This window comes from Tursiops truncatus, chromosome 15 (assembly GCF_011762595.2).
Source record: "Tursiops truncatus isolate mTurTru1 chromosome 15, mTurTru1.mat.Y, whole genome shotgun sequence".
Taxonomy (NCBI): domain Eukaryota; kingdom Metazoa; phylum Chordata; class Mammalia; order Artiodactyla; family Delphinidae; genus Tursiops; species Tursiops truncatus.
Window position 1 is genome coordinate 21057321 of NC_047048.1, and position 6000 is coordinate 21063320.

Sequence of the window (6000 nt, forward strand, 5' to 3'; positions counted from 1 at the left end):
TGGCAAAACCCACATGCAAACCTCAACTCTTTGACCCCAAACCCATGCTCCTTACCCCTCCACTAAGCCAACCTTCTCGCCTTATCACACAACTTGTCTCCAGTCAGCGCCCACTCACATCCCCACGTGACCAGAATATTTGTCCAAATAGTGCGTAAGCAAGAGGCACGCCAAGGTCTGATGTCCTCAGACAGTTCATTGAAGTTGCAGTTGTTACCTTTCCATGAGCTCGGAGTGCTGGGGTTGATTTGGTGCTTTTTGTATGTTGCTCATCTGGCAGAGAATTACTACTCTGCTCTACGAGTTCCCACAGATGGCTTTATTTTCCATTGCTATTAAATTGGTTTTGAACAAGACATAATTCTTCAAGTGCCTAGTGAGCTCTCTGGGTTTGCTCAGGCAAGATTCCATAAAAATGTAAATAATCAGAACACTTCTGGGATTATTTATCACAACTGACTCGCGGCTGTAAATTTATGTATTAATTTCAGCTGTGAGCTTCAGTGGGGGGGGGGGGAATGAAGAGTTGAAAATAGACTCTCCCACCGAACACCCTCTTTATGTCCCTATTTCCCTTTGGCTTCCAGGGAACATACTGTAGAATGGGCCACAGATCTGAGTCTGAAAGATATTGGACAGAACTGAAGAGAAACCAGGCGGGAAAGACTCATCTATAGGCCACAGGCTTGTCTCTTACCACTCTCCTCCTTGCTCTTGGAACTCTTGCCACCCTAGAATATTTTCAGTTCCTCCTGCTGATGCCTGCCTCAGGAACTTGCACATGCTCCCTTGGCTTATAATGTTCTTTCCTCCCTTTTTTGCCTGGTTCAATCTTATCATCCTTCAGCTCTTAGCTTAGCAATAACTTGTTCAGACAAGCCTTCCATGCCCACCCATTCACCAGACTTAAAGTCTGTCTCACCTACTCGACTGTAAACTTCTATAAACTTCATGAGGTTTGGGACCATGTCTTTATCACCTGCATCCCCAGAGTCTGGCCCAGAGTGGAAGATGGATGAATATGTGTTGAATGAACTAATGGGTCCACTTGGAGTGGGGGAACATAGCAGTGCTCTCAGTGCCCTGCCCACGTGCCCTCAGATCCCTTTGCCATTTCTACACATAAGCACAAGTGTGCAGCCCCAGACCCCTTCACCACTGTCTGCACACAAGCCCAGCTATACAGCCCCAGGTGTGTTTTCACTCAGCCAGGACCTGCATCTCATTGTCAAGGACTGGTCTCACTTTGTCTGTGTGTGCCAAGAGCTTGCAGTGCCTAGGAATTTATGTTCCTTTTAGGGGAAAACCCTTAACCAATTAGTGATGGGTACAGGCTTATAAACTTGCCTGCTCTCTTGTCTTAATGGGACAACCATGAGGGGTAAACTTGCTGCCCCCAGGGCTCCCCTCTGGGACAGAGCCACACCGACCTTCCATGGGTCCTGGCTTGATGACACCACACTCTCCTGGCCTCTGCCTGTCCCCACCCCACTTACTCATTCTCACCAGTGTTCCCTGAGAACTCCTCCTAATAAATCACTTTTACACACAGCCTCATCTCAGGGTCTGTTTCTGGGAAACCCACCCTAAAACAGAGACCCTTCTGCTGGAAAAGGTTCTCGCTGAGCTGTGATTAAAAGCACTCCAAGCAGCCAGACCATTTGCTGATTCACGTGAGGATAGGTCTTGCCAATAACTCTCTAACTGGCGAGGGGGAGTCATGTCCATAGAGGGGGGAATGCTAACCCCCTTCACGTTTGAATCTTCACCCCCATAACCCAGTGCCCCATTGAAAAGGGATCAGGAAGCTGGACCCCTGGCATCCCAGCCCATCTGGGCATGGGAGCCTGTTGGCTAGACTGACTTGTGGGGAAGCAAGATCATCTCTACCTGCTCCTTCTCCAGGATTTCAGCTGAGGCCAAGGCAGGGGAAGACCAGGCTTATATATGGGGAGAAGGGGGGCCCCTCTGGCTAGAGGATCTTAGGGGGATGCGGGTACAGGCTGTTAAGGTCTATGCAGTAAGAATGCCTTCAGCTTTAAGGAACAGAATATCCAATTAAACGAGGCTTAAAAAATAGGGGCATATTTATTGAGGAATTTGCTACAAATTCCTCAAGAGGGTGTTATGAGAGAGAAAATTTGAGGAAACCTATATAGATGGGGTGGGCAGAAAGGCCTCCCTGAGGAGGTACATTAAATTCAAGGCCAGAGATGGAAAGGAATCATCTCCATCAGGAGGAGTAGCATGGTTGGCAAGCTATAACAAAGATGTCCATGTCCTAATCCCCAGACCCTATGAATCTGTTACCTTGCATGGCAGAAGGCAGTTGTGATTAAGTCCAGCACAGTGAAGTGGGGAGATTATCCTGCACATTCACTGGACCCACTGTAACCACAGTCCTTATAAGGGAAAGTGGGAGGCGGGAGAACCAGAGAAGATGTGACAGTGGAAGCAGAGGTCAGAGTGATCTGGCCATGAGCGAAGGAATGCAGGCAGCCTCTACTTCTGGAAAAGGCAAGGAAACAGATTCTCCCTTGGAGTCTCCAGAAGGAATATACACCTTGATTTCAGCCCCGTGAGACCTATTTGGGACTCATGGCCTCCAGAACTGTTAGATAAGAGATGTGTGTCATTTTAAGCCACTAAGTTTGTGTAATTTGTTACAGCAGCAAGAGGAAACTAATACAGACGTTGTCATAGAGGGAAGTTATGCACAAAATCCTGAGGCAGGAGGGATTTTAGTGTATCTGAGAAATATGAAGGTGACCAGTGTGTCTGGGCCCTGTGATAAGGTGAGAGAGGTGGGTGGAGCCTTGTAGACCACCAGAAGAAGTTTGGATTTTATTCTAAGACTGATGGGAAGCCATTAAAAAGTTTTATTATAATCTGTCTCCATTTTTCCAAGATCACTCTGGCTGATGAGTGTAGAAACAGATGGGGGTGCTGCGGTGAGGACTGGTAAGAGCAGAAGCATGGAGACCAGTCAGGAAGAGGTCCCGTAATCCAGGAGTGAGATGGTGATGGCCTCCACCAAGACAGTGGGGATGCAGATAGGAGCTGGCTGCAAGATATATTTCAGACACTGATTTATTGGCTCTGAAAAACTCAAATAAAATAATTTGGAGATCTTAATGCCAGAGGCCCTTTGATCAAATTAAAGCCAGCTTTTCAGAGACCACATGTTGCCTCCTGACAGTGACAAAACAATATCGCCACAGAAGTAGTCCCCAGAGGAGGGACTCGGGGATGCTCTGATACAGCAGAGGGGGTAGAAAGAAAATGCATGTCTTCCTGAATGTCCATAGCAACAAATGACTACCTAGCGAGAAAGAAATTTAGCCAATGTGCAGAAGGATGGTCTGGCCACATTATGGACACTTGCAAAGTCAAAATTCTATTCTTGGGGACAATGACTTATTCTCCTAAACAATGAAAAAGTCCTGACCTGTCTGAGTTCCATGCAAACCTCTAGCTCACCTCCAATTTGAAGTTACAAAAATGAGCATGGGGGCTTCCCTGGTGGCGCAGTGGTTGAGAGTCCTCCTGCCGATGCAGGGGACACGGGTTCGTGCCCCGGTCCGGGAGGATCCCACATGCCACGGAGCGACTGGGCCCGTGAGCCACGGCCGCTGAGCCTGCACGTCCGGAGCCTGTGCTCCGCAATGGGAGAGGCCACAACAGTGAGAGGCCCGCATATCGCAAAAAAAAAAAAAAAAAAAAATGAGCATGGATCCTTCAGGAATTCAGATTTGATGTGAAGTATTATATATCCAAAGACCTGCCAACAGATGTCACAGAGTTTTGGAAATGTTAAAGACTCATGCCTACTGACAGAAGTGTTAAGTAGAATCGGAGATCTGATTTTATTTTTAGGCCAGGAGGGAGACAGTGTTGTCCTGGGGTGACCTTCCTGAGTGACTTTTTCTCCTCACAAAAAACAATATTTATAATGATGACTCTAACAACAAAGCAACAAGAAAGCTCACATTTCTGGGCTTCCCTGGTGGCGCAGTGGTTGGGAATCCACCTGCCAATGCAGGGGACACGGGTTCGAGCCCCGGTCGGGGAAGATCCCACATGTCGCGGAGCAACAAAGCCAGCGCACCACAACTACTGAGGCTGTGCTCTAGAGCCCATGAGTCACAACTACTGAGCCCACGTGCTGCAACTACTGAAGCTCGCGGACCTAGAGCCCGTGCTCCACAACAAGAGAAGCCACCACAGTGAGAAGCCCGTGCACCGCAAGAAAGAGTAGCCCCTGCTCGCTGCAACTAGAGAAAGCCTACGCGCAGCAACGAAGACCCAACGCAGCCAAAAGTAAATAAATAAATTAAAATATTTTAAAAAGAAAGCTCACATTTCTTGAGCACTTACTATGTACAACAATCTTAGAGACCTATTATTACCACCATGTTAGACATCAGGAAACAATCTTAAGAAGTAACAGAATTTGCCAATGTCATGCCAGGAGGCTGTGGAGATGGGTTTAACTACAAAATCAAGTTCTAAATCAGGGATCTGTGAACCAAGGCCTAAGGGCCAAATCTCACCTGCCACTTGTTTTTGTAAATTAAGTTTTATTGGAACACACCCACACGCGTTTGCTTCCCTACGGCTGCTTTTGCAGCCCAAAGGTAGAGATGAGTAGTTGCAACCACATGTCTCACAGAGCCTAAAATCTTCACTATCTGTCCCCTTACAGAGAAAGTTTTCCAGTCCCTATTCTAGATCATGCCTTACACTGGGAGTATTTCCTCATAACTCACCCTCCTACCCTTCATGCCTCTTCCACACCATCCACCCCACTCACAAGCTAGAGGCTGTTTCAAATCATTGAATGAGGCAACCAGCATCCTTCCACTTCCCAGCTGCCTCCCACTCCCACAGTTAGCCTGGTAAAACCCCTGCCATCCCTCCTCCTCAACCTGCTCCGTGGTTTAAAGGAGAGGAGAAGAGGTGGGGTGAGTGCCCTGCGCCTCTGAGGCCAGTGCTACACCTGAGAGAATGAGCCAGAGACTCACTTGGGGGAACATACCCCCCAGGCGTGATTTACTCTTCCAGCCAACCATAAAGACCTGACCCGAGTGAGTTGGGTGAAACACTCATCCCAAGCAAGATTTCTATTACATGAAGCCTTTCCACTGGGGGCTCCTCATAGAAACTCCACACAGCCAGGGGGATGGGGAAACAAGGACAGGGCGACTAGCGTGATTCTGACCATCTTGCAGCCCTGCCCCAAAGCCAACAGGAATAGATGCAAAGGAAAGATGGCGGTCAGAGTCGGGCAACTGTACTCACGACCTGTTCTCGCCTTACTTGCTCTATGTTGTTCCTTTACTCCAGCTTCCACTCCTTGATGCGGTACGCGGGCCTCTCACTGCTGTGGCCTCTCCTGTTACGGAGCACAGGCTCCAGACGCGCAGGCTCAGCGGCCATGGCTCACGGGCCCAGCCACTCCGCGGCATGTGGGATCCTCCCGGACCGGGGCACGAACCCGCGTCCCCTGCGTCGGCAGGCGGACTCTCAACCACTGTGCCACCAGGGAAGCCCCTCCTCTTTGATTTTTTTAAAAGATTATCTTTGCATCATTTGTTTTCCACTTACCACTTTTGCTGACTGTTAAAGTTATACATGGTTAAGTATCTGATCCACTTACCTCGTTCTGAATTCTTGTTCTGTTTTGTTCCGGTTTCGGTTTTTTTGGCCGCGCAGTGTGGCATGCAGGATCTTAGCTCCCCAACCAGGGATTGAACCCATGACCCCTTCAGTGGAAGTGCAGAGTCTTAACCACTGGACCGCCAGGGAAGTCCATGGGTTCTGAATTCTTGAGCCGTGACATCCTGGTTCATTACTAGGGCTTTGTAATAAGTTATTATATCTGGCCTTTCAAGTCATCTGTTATGACTCTTTTCTCACACTGTCCTAATTGAACCATAGAATTATTTTATTAAGCTACTAAAAAATGTAAATTCCAGGGATTAAGTCTGTAAGCTAATT